Source organism: Tenrec ecaudatus, chromosome 2 (assembly GCF_050624435.1).
Source record: "Tenrec ecaudatus isolate mTenEca1 chromosome 2, mTenEca1.hap1, whole genome shotgun sequence".
Classification (NCBI taxonomy): Eukaryota; Metazoa; Chordata; class Mammalia; order Afrosoricida; family Tenrecidae; genus Tenrec; species Tenrec ecaudatus.
In genome coordinates this window covers 202,263,125-202,277,224 of record NC_134531.1, presented here as the reverse complement: position 1 = coordinate 202,277,224, position 14,100 = coordinate 202,263,125, and positions in this window count along the sequence as shown.

Genomic DNA, 14,100 nt, shown 5'->3' with positions numbered 1-14,100 from the left:
GCATCGCAAAGCAGGTCTTGAAAGAAATTCAGACTACACGTACACAGTCCATGTGTTAGCTGTCCCACAGGTAGTAAGTAGAGCTTGCAAGTTGAGATACAGAACCAGCTAAGGCAGCTGAAAACTGGTCTGATCATCAAAGAGCAAGAGACAAGAAAGATGAGGCTCGCTGAGCCATTTATTTCTCCACCCTTCAACTAATCTCACATGTGTTAATTGGACAGGTTGGCACACTAAACCTATTACAATAGGAACATACAATATGAGCATACTGAAAAAAAAATCAACCACAATTCAAATATAGAATCAAATAAATGTGATGCAATAAAAAGTATAACATTGAAAAAATTACTCCCAGAGGAACCAACCAACCAACTTCGCACACAAAAATAAATATTAAATAAAAAAATAAAGAACATTGATAATAAGGTTTTCACTTTCAAATGATTATATGAGAATAGAATTCAGAAAAAAACAATCTCAATAAGTATATTTTGACTCATAGTTATGATAAAGGGTTTTTAAGGTTATAAATCACCACGTGAGCAGCTAGACTCATCATTCTGGTGTTTGAACCAACTAATCGACCGTGTGGTGAGCAGTCCAACATTCACCAGACGGCACCACCAGTGGAACCAGAAAACGAAGACTTGGGTGAGTGAGCCTGAATTAATGAGAGTGAAACAACGTGAGTAAAAATAACCACAATGTTGAAACAAAGTGAACATATCTGGCAAATAACAATGAGGGTAATGTGTAGAAATAGTTGACTTACATCCTACCTTGATGTGTACATTTTAAAAATTAAGCTAAAAACAGTTAAAGATTATTGAGTTTTCATCCAAACTTTATCAAACAATGATAGAACACAAGACAGTATGATCTAATGCCCTAGTATTTTTTTCATGGACAATACAATTGGATAATTAAAATTGCTCTATTTATCCACTCTTAAAAATATAATAACTACTCATATAATAATTAAACATATAATAACTACTCATATTAATAATTCATAGTATTCAAGTAAAGCCTTTTTCAAATAATTAAGTGCTGCTTATTTATATACTCCCTATGTTTTTTAAATAGCAAAATATCTGAAATATTTAACTTTTTTCTGAATGTCAAAATTAAAGATTATGTGATTGAAATGTTTTATTCAGTCAAACAAAAGAAGCACACAAACACACAGCAGGAACAAGAAGCCTTAGGGGAACCTGGAAAATCCAAAAATCATTCTGCCAAGAGCACTCTTGATTTCCTTGTTCCTCAGGCTAAAGATAATCGGATTCACGAAGGAAGGCACTATAGAGTAGAACACAGATGCAAGAAAGTTTCCAACAGCGGATACATTTGAGTTGGGGCCAAAAGAAGCAAATATCACAGAGATTATAAACAAAATAACTGTAGCTATCTGTGGGTAGCAGGTAGACAAGGCTTTGTTTCGGGCTTCCATAGATTTCATCCGGAGCACAGTAGAAAATATGTTAACATAGGAGGTAAATAAGACAACAAAACAGATTAAGGCAAAGCCAGAACTGACTGCAAGAACTGCTGTTTCGGAAAACTGCACACACTGGGATGAAAGGCTCAGTATTTGAGGAAAGTCACAGAAAAACTAGTGAATGACAATGGATTTTGTGAAGGGAAGCCTGAACAAGGTGACTGCATGGATTGCTGAATACACCAACCCACTGGCCCACGTGCCCCCTGAGATCTGTGTGCACAGCCGTGGGGTCATGATGAGCTGATAGTGCAGAGGATGACAAATGGCAACATAGCGGTCATAGGACATGACCACAAGGAGAAAAAACTCTGTGGTTGCAAAAAAGGTAAACAGGAAAACTGGAGCCACACATTCTCTGAGAGAAATCACTTTACTGTCCATCAGAGAATTTAAAACTGATTTGGGGACAGTTACTGAAATACAGCAAAAATCTAGCAAGGACAAGTTGGCTATAAAGAAGTACATTGGGAAATGAAGGTGCTTGTCTGTTATGATGATAGTAAGAGCTAGAAGATTTCCAGCCGTGGATCTCAGATAAATCAGTAGGAAAAGCAGACCTTGCAAGACTTGGAGCTCCCGAGAGCTTGTGAGATCCATGAGGAGGAATTCTGTGATGATGGTGAGGTTCCCCATGTCTACCAATGTACTCTTCTCTCTCTAGAATTACATGATAAAATGGTAAAATTATGCAACCTACCAAAACGGATACTGTGTCTATTATCCTAAAACATTAAATCTCTGAAGAAATTTGCTCTATTTTAGAATAATATTTTCTAATGGCCAACAAATTTAAAAAGTAGAAAAGATTACTAAATTATCAAATGAAGATTATGCATATGTACACACAATTTTTATATCAATACAATTTACTCTGTAATTTCATTCAAAATTGAAATACAAATCACTAAATTAAAAATGAAATAACAGGTGCCAGGTTGGCAAGGGGTGGATTGCGATAGTTTATTGTGCCCGCCTGGCCGATAAACACAAGTAGGATTAACTGAAGGACAGAGGCATAAATGGCTCAATGAGCCTTGCCTTGCTTGTTCTGTGCCTCAATTTAAAGGGGTACACTACCTGTGGTATGCCTAGCCTGTGGACTCTGTCGCTGTAAATTGAGATCCTTTTAAGCCCACATGATTGGAATGTTCATCTCTGGAGCTGGGGACTGACAGTTGATGATAGTTGGGGATCTGCCTTGCTGTTTGCTGCCTGGATATATATAGCCCAGCTCTCTCAACAGAAAGGGACTGGCAATTGGCGGCTCTCAAGCCTTAAAGGACTGCTAGTATCTCACTGCTTTATAATTTAACTGTTAATTTCTTGTATTATATATCTATCTTCATAAATATATTTATATATAATTACTAGCAATCTCATTTGTCTCTCTAGAGAACCCTGTCCCACACAATAACCATACCTCATCACAAAGCTTGACATTTTATTTTTTTCACCCTTAATATTTCTATCCCTCATAAAATTCACTGATGTAAAGCCAAACGCCGCATTTTCTTTAAATCCCTTGAATGGAAAACCTCTCTAAGGGTTTATTTTTTTCTTATGGTGTCATAGATTTTCTAAACCACAAGAAGTGATATACCTGATTTTCAGTCATGGCAATTCTATTTTGAAGTATGTTGGTAAATCCTTAAGGGGTTTTGGTGGGAATCCTCAGGAAACACTTTTAATTGTAGTTTCCAGAATAGATTAAGGGCCTTCAGTGACTCTTTCCTCACATATATTCTGACCTATCCCTTGAGATTAATTAAAGACGTTCATGTGAATTTTTAGAGATAACATTATAATAGAGTTGTTGTAAAACACGAAAAGCAAAAGTTTCCTAAAATAGATTATAAATTGAAATTCATATGTCTTGATGGTAGGATTAAGCACTCGTAGGAAAGAGAATAAGTTGTAGAGTTTTAAAACTAAAATACTGAATAAATATATTGAAGCACATTTGTAAAAATGACATGAAAATAAGAATGATGTACTCACTTCAGTTAAATCCACCATCATTATGTGAAACAACTTCAAGGTGTTTACTAATGGTAAATCACAAGCAATAAACTTGAAAGGTGATAGCAATAGAATGAAAGGCAGATATTGTCTATTATTGAGCTATATAAAGTTCCTAATATAAAATCAAGACCACTCCCTGCCTGACTGATGCTTCCCAAAGGGTACTTAAATAAAAAAAGAAAGAAAGAAATAGTAAATTGTCTCAAACTTGAGATGGTCACATGGATTCCTAACAAGGTTTGAGGAGAAAGTAGATGATATCTGACTTTCAAAAAGATTAGCTAGTACCTGAGGTCATATTGGCTTGCCTCAAACAAGCAGCCATCCAAGTGAAGCATCAACTAAATTCACAAGGAAAAAGCACATCAGCCTGAGTGATCCAAGTTTGGTAAATAATGAAATACAAACCTGAAGAAGGGAATTGTGTCAGGTGGAATTGTGAACATCGAGCTTGCAGAAGGCCACAGAAGACAGTCGAAGCCCAAAATCCATTTGCAGGGTCATTACATAGATTAAGGTTACGGTGAATCCCCTCTGACCTGGGTCAGAATTGCTCTGCTCTCATGAAGAGCTCATTGAAAAGAGGACAATGAATGCACAAATGTGCTTTACCCAATTGATGTATGTATGGATTGTGATAAGAGTTTTATGAACACCTAATAAAACGATTAAAAAATTTTTAAAGAAAGAAAAATGGATTTGGGCCAGTATTTTTGTTGTTAGGGGCCATCTGGTTGATTCAAACCCATACACATTGTGTACAACAGAATGACACACTTCCTTGATCTCTGCCATCCTCACAATTATTCCTATATTTGAGCCCATTGTTGCAACCTCTAAGTCCATCCATCTCCTTGAGGACCTGCATTTTTTTCACTGCCACACCACTTCAGTGAACACAATCTATTCTCCAGGGATTGTTCTCTGCTGAAAACCTATTCTCCAGGGATTGATCTCTGCTGACAACATAGAGTATGTAAGAGAGGGTCACCATCCTGTCCTTAAGGAGCACTATTGTAATACTCCTTTCAAGACTGATCTCTTTGCCCTTTTAGCAATTCACGATACTTTTAAAAATCATTTTATTGGGAGATCGTACAATTCTTATCACAATCCATATATACATCCATTGTGTCAAGAACATATGTATATTTGTTGCCATCATCATACTCCAAACATTTGCCTTCTACTTGAGGCCTTAATATCTGCTGCTCAATTTCCCCCTCGCTCCCCACTCTCCCTTACCTCATGAACCCTTCATCATTCATAAATTATTATTATTTTGTCTTAAGTTACACTGTCCAACATCTCCCCCCTCCTTCTTCTCTGCTATACATCCCCTCGGGAGGAGGCTATACCTAGATTCTTACAATAAGTTTTATCCCATATTCTCTCCACCCTCCTGGCATTGCCATTCTCACCACTGGTCTTGAAAGAGTCATCTGTCCTGGATTCCCTGTGTTTCCAGTTGCTATCTGAACCTATGTACATCCTCTGGTCTAGCCAGACTTTTAAGGTAGAATTGGGACCATGATAGTGGTGTGCGGGTGGGGGGAGGAAGAATTAAGAATTAGGGAAAGTTATATGCTTCATCGTTGCTACCCTGCACCCTCACTGGCTCATCTCCTTTCAGTAATGGGTGCCCAGTAGTATTTTTCAGCACTGCACTAGTACTTTTCCAGCACTACAATTCAAATGTATCTTTTAAATTTCAATGTCCAACATTCGCATATCCATGGGGCACTTGAAAATGCCATGATTTGGATTAGGTGCACCTTAGGCCTCAAGGAAACATCCTTGTTTTTCAATACTCTAAAAGAGATCTATGCTAGAGATTTGGTGAATGCACTGCATCTTTGATCACTTGACTGCTGCTCCCACGAGAGTATTGATTGTGGATGCAAACAAGACAAAATCCCTGGTAACTTCAAATGCTTCTTTTGCATAATGATGCTGTTTGTCTTCTTGTGGGATTTGGGTTTCTTTATATTGAATTGTAATCTATATTTAAGACTGCAATTCTTGATATTCATGGCAGATGTAGATAAGTTCAAATTTCACAATGTATCTATGAACTTGCTTTTGACCCATTTTAAAGTTGTAACTTTGAATATTTTCTACTGTCTTTTCAATTGAGATGTTTTCCAGAATTTTATAATTGTTGGTAATTTTTTTGTTTTGTATCTTTTTATTTATATGAAATATAAGGCTGGTAAATCTCTAGAGACACTACTGCATTTATTGTGTTAGGGATAGATCCAGGGAGGTTGATGGAAAGCGGTCCTAATCACAATGAAAGAAGAAAATGTTCTAAAATGTATTGAGGTAATGATTGTACAACTCAGTATGATCAAACTATTGAGATGTCTGATATGTGATTTATGTGCCCATAAAACAATTATTAAAAAGCGTTGATGGGGGTAAATGAAAAATAATTGAATAGCAACAAGTAGGATCCAAAATCCTGAGAAAGTAATGTGATAAAAACTACCCATCTGTTCATATATCCCAAAGACACCTGTGCAAACAAGAGGGGAGATGGCTTAAGACGTTAAACACACCACTGCTAACAGGGAAGGGAGAAGTGAGAGAACACAATGGATAAACCTGTAAAATCTAAAGTGAACTGTGAACATGGCAAAGTGAATACATTTTGTAAGAGGATTCTATGCTGTAAAGTGTAATGAAATATTTATTAATGTTGACATGTCTGTAGCCACAGAGCGTCAACTACCACCCAATGTGAATGAGCAATGGGATAACTAAGTGCTCTGTGGGACGTGTCAGCACAGCATCATCCATAGTCTTTAAAAAATCTTCAGAATGTTCCTTTTCCCAGTGAAATCACTCGCACAAACACAGCTTGAACCTTTTGCTTTGAGAAGGAATGTTTTCTGTGGTTTCTACTTACCCTGGAATGGTTTGTTAATCTCATTTGCCTATGAATTTTGTTGATCCACTTTAACCTCTTTTCCCACCAGGAGCGCTGGTCTTGTAGTGGTTATGCATTGAGGGTCCCCAAATATCCAGCAGCTCCTTAGAACAACGATTGGGCTTTCTACTCTTGTAAACGGTCTTGGATACCAATACATGCTTCCTATGGGTCATCACTGGCTTGATGGCGGTCAATTTGTCTCTTACTGGTTATGACACCAGTTTTTCCACAATTTCGTATATGTAGTTTTTGTGACCTGAATTTGCTATACTGTGTAATGCTTAATGTAATTTTAAGTAATAATAATATGTAATTAATAAGTAAATGTGTAATAACTAATTAATACAAACTGGTGTACATTAATATTCTCTATTTTACCTCACTAAGTTCTAAAATTCATTAAATGGCTACACAGAACTCTGACAAAATACATGATTAACAAGTTTTTTATGGATTTTTACACTTTCAAATGCCCGTTAGAAATGTGCAGGAAAGTTGTTTATCAGGACATGTTACAAAGTTCTTTCAATATGCTAACAAATCCCCCAAGAAGCATACCATTCACAGCAGTCCTCAACTGAAGGGCATTCTGCTCGAGCCCCCTGGGTCAGCAACCCAATTACTGAATTAAGTGCACAGAAGCACCCCACTTCAGGACCCATGGCCCAAAGGCACTCAGCATTATTTCAGTGGGCCAAGAAGCCCAGCGTTCCCAATGAAATGTTGAGAGGCAATACACCCCACAAGCCAGCCTCCAGCACAGAAGCATTCACTTTTACTTGCTCCCAGTTTTGGGGAGCCCAGGACTCTGTTCCTTGTTCTGCCTCCTTGTTCTGTTACTGCTCCTCTGATGTGATAACTATTTCTGCATCCATGTAGGTCCTGGGAAGTAATAAAGGGTATACAGGACTTGCTCCGCTGCTGACTCTTGCTAGCAATCAGATTTCTCCTATAGCTTCTCCAAAGGCTCATTTTAGGGACAGCATGTTGTCATTTTAGGGATTCCTGTTCACAATTAATCACAGGTGAATCCTATCAATATATTCCCTGGCCTCCCCCCTCATTCTTACTTAGTCCATGCAGGAAATGGTAATTTGGTCAGAGATACACACGTTGTCTGGAGGAGTGGTTGTCAACCTCCCTAATGCTGTAACCCTTTAATAAAGTTTCTCCTTTTGCGATAATGCCCCCCACCATGAAATTATTTCTCTGCTCTTTCATAACTGTAATTTTGCTACTGTTATTAATTGAGTGGCACTATGAAAGAGTTGTTCGACCCCCAAAGGGGACGTGACCCACACACGGGTTAAGAACTGCTGGACTAAAAGTAACACATTAAACAATTTCTCTCGTGCACTAAATATGCATAGTCTGTAATTAGACTCCACTACCATTCTGTCAGTTTGTCATAGTGTGGTGGCTTTGGTGTTGCTGAAATGTTAGAAGCAATGTCACTGATGTTTAAATGTCAGCACGGTCATCCAAAGTGAATGAGTTTCAGTGGACCTTCCAGACTAAGAAGACACAATGCAGATGAAAGCTGCTGCAAAAATTTGCTAATTATCAGATTTTGGAATGTGGGACGTGTGAATCCAGGTAATTTGATAGTCATCAAAGTGAAATGAACACATCGGAGATACTAGGCATTAATGAGCTGAAAAGGACTGGTATTGGCCATTGAATCAGATAATCATATGATATAGTATGAAGGAGATGACACTATAAAGAGAAATGGCGTAGCATTCATTGCCAAAGCACATTGCAAAATTAGTCCTGAAGTACAATGCTGTCTGTGGAATATTTTCCCCCTTCAAGGATATGCAATCAATAAAATTATTATTCAAATTTATGCATCAACCACAAAAGCTAGTGATAAAGAAATTGAAGAATTCTGTAGACTTGCATGTGAAATTGATGACATATGCAATTAATGTGCATTGATAATGATTGACAGTTGGAAAATTTACAAAAAGAAAAAATGGAACAAAAGTAGGAAAATTGAAACTTGATGATAGAAATGAAGGTGGAGATCACATGATGGAATTTTTCCTGGTAAAAGATTTGTTCATAGAAAACAGGCTTTTTTAACAACACAAACAGTAACTATACATGTAGATCTCTCAGGATGAAATACGAAATGATGGAGAAGTTTAATACCAACAGTTAAAATAGGCCAGTGGTTAACTCAGGAATAATTGGTCATATGTAAGTTCAGGTTAAAGTTGAAGAAAATTAAAACAAGTCAACAAAAGCAAAAATTTAAACTTGAGTTTATCCCAGCTGAATTTTGAGAAAATCTCAAGAAGAGATTGAGTGCAAAAAACACTAATGAGAGAATACCCGGGACGGCTACGGGAGAATAGGAAGAGCATCACAAGAAAGGAAAGAGGCAAGAAGTCAAACTTGAACAATAATTATTATGTGTGAAGGAGAAAGATTTTCCTTTAAGAGGCAATGAGTTTATGTTCCTGGTGGTGGAAAATTTGGGAAAAGTTATCAATAATGTTTTATATAGTCAAGAGTATAAGCCATGGCATTGACATGTATGTGTAGAATTTGTGGAATTGGAGAGTCTTCCTATGAAAATTTTGCCACAATTAGAAAAAAATAATTATATTAATAACAATGGACCCAAGGAAGAACATTTTCTAGTATTTAATGTGGTGCTAATTGAACAATTTTTTGATATGATTGAATTATTGAATTAATGACATATGTTTGAAATGCTAATTAAACTTTTTAAAATAGTCAATGATCATTAAAATGATAAGAAACAGAAAATCAAAGTGGATGTCAGAGAGACTCTCAAACTTACACTGAATCATAGATGAGCCAAGGCAAATAGGAGAAATGAAGAAGCCAGAGAGCTGAACAGAAATTGTCAAAAGGCACCTGAGAAGACAAAGAAAAATGTTATAATGAAATATGTAAAGTCCTAGAATTAAATATAGAAAGGAAGAGCAGCATAGCTTACCTTTAACCAAAAGAAATCAAGAACAATTAAAGCTTTGTTTTGCAGCTTTGAACGATATAACAAGCGAAATATTGATTGATGCATGAAGCATCAAAAGAAGAGGAAAGAGTACACAAAGTCACTGTACCAAAGGAAACTTGTCAATATTACACAATTTCTTGCTCAGCATGTGAGCAACAAACAATGGTATTAAGGGAAAAGTTCAAGCAGAACTGAAAGCATTAGCTAAAAACAATAAAAAAAACTACCTGAAATATTTGAATAAATTTATGACACTTTGGAAGAACATATTCACCTGCACGAGGATATTTGGAAGACAACTACTTTTCCAACTTACTGGAAGAGATCCGTATTTGTACATATTCCAAAGAAGGTGACCCAATAGAATGCTCAATATACAGGGCAACATCATTTTTATTACATGCAAGTTAAATTCTGCTTTGTGTCATCCCAAAACAGTTGCATCAATACATTGACAGGGAGATGCTGGAGAACCAGGGAAGATCTAGAAGAAGATGTGAAAAAATTGATAATGTTACTGGTGTCAGATGGATCTCAGCTAAAATCAGAGAAAAGCAAAGATATGTTTATTTGTATTTTATTGACTATGCCAAGACATTTGACTGTATGTATCCTAACAAAATATGGATAGCATTGGGAGTAGGGAAATATTGTCCTGTTTCCCTCTGTGATTGTTCATTTTATTACACCTAATGTGGTGACAGTTTACATGTGTAAGGGTCTCGGCACAGACAGTGAGTGAGAAGGAGATTACTTGTTGCAGCAACACGACTCTCAATGAGGTCAGAATGTGATCATGTTTGTTAGTTATCAACCATGAGAACAGCTTAAGCCTGAAACTGTGCACTAATATAGGCCCCGCATTTGAACTTTTGTGAACTGCCGCCTTTGCATCCTCCTTGGACGTGCTATGAAAAATGGGTGAGTGAAGCAGCGCAGGAGGTCTTCTCTACCTTGTGTACCTCTCACTTTCCCTCATAATTAGATCTCCTGATTGATGAACACTTCATTGTACACATGTGGAACTTTTACAGTGATCAAGAGGTAGTTGTGTGAACAGAACAAGGAGAGAGGGCATGGTTTATTGATGATCAGGAAAAGTATGCTTCATAGTTGTATCCTTTCACCTACTTATTCAAACTTTATGCTGAAGAAATCATCACAGAAACTAGATTATATACAGAAGGATGTGGCATCAGGATTAGAGTAAGGCATATGACAACTTACAATACAGAGCTGCCATTGCTTGCTTGCTGACAGTGAGGAGGACTTGAAGCACTTGCTGATCAAGATAAAAGATTAAAGCTTTCAGTATGGTTTACAATTTAATGTGAAGAAGGTCAATAGAGCTACCATTGAGAATAGAGATGAGATTAAAATTTTCAAATCTTTTGTCTTACTTGCATCCGCAATCAATGGTTCTGGAAGCAGCAGTCAAGAGATTCATAGCACTGGAAAATCTGTTGCCTAGGACTTCTTCAGGGTATTGTAAGGCTAGGATGTTACTTTCAGGACTAAAGTGCCCCACATAACTCATGGTATTTTCAATTGCTTTATATATATCAGAAAGTTGGACATTGAACAAGGAAGACTGAGGAGAATGGGTACATTTGAATTTTGGTGCTGGCAAAGAATATTGAAAGTACTAAGGATTACCAAAAGGACACAGAAATCTGTTTAATAAGAAATATGCCAGCGTGCTCCTGTGAGGCAAGGATGGAAAGACTTCATTTTACAGAGTTAGGACATGTTGTCCAGAGAAACCATTTCCTGATGAAGTATGTGCTTTGTAAAGTAGAGGAATAGCTAATAGGAGGGAGACCCTCAAGGAGATGCATTGACAGAGTGGTGCAAGGATATGGACTATTGTGAGGATGGCACAGGACCAGGAGGGTTTTGTTCAGGCATACATAAGGCCACTATGGGTCAGAAATGAATGGATGGCACATGACAACAATAGCTTATTCAAGAAGTTCTGGTGGCTTCCTGGGTTGTACCTTGGGCCATTAATCAGAGGGTAGGCAGTTTTAAACGTGTAACCTCTTCAGGGGAGAGAGAGCTCCTATTAGCTTATGTAAGATGTTAAATTATAGGAAACCCAAACAGAAATTTCTATCCTGTCCTAGTGACACACAATTTGTCAGTACTTACTTGATGGTAGTAAAATATTATCAAGACTCATCTACCAACTTACGCTACTAAAAAAATGTCCTGCTTGCACTTACTATGAGTTATTTGTAACTCCAGGTTTTTTTGTTTGTTTAGTTTTTACCCTACATAGGTGTTGCTGTTCCCTTTAGGTGCCATCCAGTTGGTTCTAACTCATCGCACCACATTGTCCCCAGAACAGAGCAACACCAAGTCCTGCACCATTCTCACCATTGTCTTCATGTGTGAACCAATTGTTGCAGCCATTGTGTCAAAATGCTTCATTGAAGATCTTCGTTTTTAACTGTCTCTGCTATAAAACATATCATACATAGCTTTAATCTAGCTGTCTCAATCTATCACCCACAGTATGCTGAGCTTTGTAATTATTTAAGTTTATAAAGACTAGAGTGAGGAAAGGTATGTTCTTTAAAATTATTGGATTTTTATTCTGCTCATTTTTAACAGAAATATAATAGAATATAGATGACTCATAAAATTAGTTCAGTTGATTATAATAATTATTATGAACTAAGTTATATATTGAGTTAGGCACACAGAAATATATTCAATGAAATAATATGTAGAATTGTGGGTAATATTGCTTATTAGTAAAATATGTCCAGTACATTAACACAAAACTATTTATAATATTGGAAATATGGTCTCAGTGTATCTTTTTTCATTTTTGATATTGAATACCAACAGATCTTTAATGTACTCTTTGGAAAAGATGTTTAAAATGAAAATCCAGGTACCACTGCTAGCAGCCTGTAACACTAGACTGGATTCTCACAACAGTATTATGTGATGCACTTTTTCTGAACCTGTTCTGAAAGGTGCCTTCATGGCTTCCTATTGCCGGGCTAGCTCAAGTGGGCTGCACAAAGCCCTGGTCCTCAACATTCCTCAGCCATAGAATTGGAAATATATTTGCATACATTTGTTCCCCAATATAATTTAATACCATCCTTAGAGGAGGCCAGATGTCAAAGAATGTTGATTGTTATGCAGTTGCTACTGTTGTTGTAAGGTGACATAAAGTTGCACCTGACTCTTAGAGAAGATATGTGCCATAGAATAAAACATTGACATATAATCTTTAGATTTGTGCCCATTATTTCATCTACTGTGTTAAACCATCTCACTGACTTTCTACTTCTTTTTCACTGATCCTCTACTTTTCCAGGCATGATGTCCATCCCAGGAATTGGTCTCCAAAGGGTATAAGTTGAAGTTTTGTTATCTTTATTCCTAAGGAGCATTCTGATAGTACTTTCAAGATACATCGGTTTGTTTTGAGGAATCTGTGGTCCTATCAATATTCTTCATCAAGGCCATTACTCAAATGCCACAATTCCTATCCAGTTTTCCTGGTTCACTATGCACCTTCAAACACACACACACACACACACACACACACACACGGAATTGGAAAAACAGCTCTGAGAGGAAAAAAGGATCACCACAAGTTCAAGTGAAAAATCTGTATTATTATTTTGCTTTAAATTAATATGCAGTAGAGAGATTCATAACCATATTTTAAAAAATAGAAATACAGAAAATAGAGATACACTTAACCTTTCATGGTGGCATAAACGTTTTCTATTGGTAAAAATCTTTAAATGATATCTGAACCCAGAAAATTCACATAAAACAATTTTATTTGCTGTTCAAATAAATTTGTTCTTACATAGGGGATTGTTTCTCTTCCTTCAAATATACAATGAATACACATAGAATATGAATAGAGATACATATCAAATCAATAAATATAATCAAGACTCAATATAGAGAATACAAATATTTTGAAAGAGAATTTCCCCATGACTATCAAATATGAGAAGTTCTAATCCACCAACTCAGGAAACAACCTGTAAAACTCAAACTCACTGGATGTAGAGTCAAGTCCATCTCATAGCGACACTGTGAGACAGGGTTGAACTGTTCCATGGGTTTTCAAGAGTGCAATGGTGTACCTCAAGAGAAAACCTCATTTTTCTTTTTTTAAATCTTTTTATTGGGGCTCATAAGGCTCTTATCACAATCTGTACATACATCAATTGAGCAAAGCACCCTTATACATTCGTTGCACTCATCACTCTCATAAATCACCTTCCACTTGGGTTCCTGGAATCAGCTCGGTTTCCCTTTTTTGCCCCCCATCCCCCTCCCTCCCCGATCCCACCCCTGGTCCCTTGATAGTTTATAAATAATTATTATATCTTATCTTACGCTCCCCGGCATCTCCCCTCACCCGCCTCCCCCTTGACAATCTCCCAGAGAGGAGGTTACACATAGATCTCCGAGATCGGTTCTCCCTTTCTACATGCCCTTCCCTCCTAGTGTCGCCACTCCCACCGCTGGTGTTGAGGGGTTCGTCTGTCCTAGATTCCCTCTGCCTCCAGATCCCCACTGCACCGCTGTACATCCTCTGGTATAACCAGGTCCGCAAGGCAAGGTAGGATTGGGGTCATGATGATTGGGAGGGGA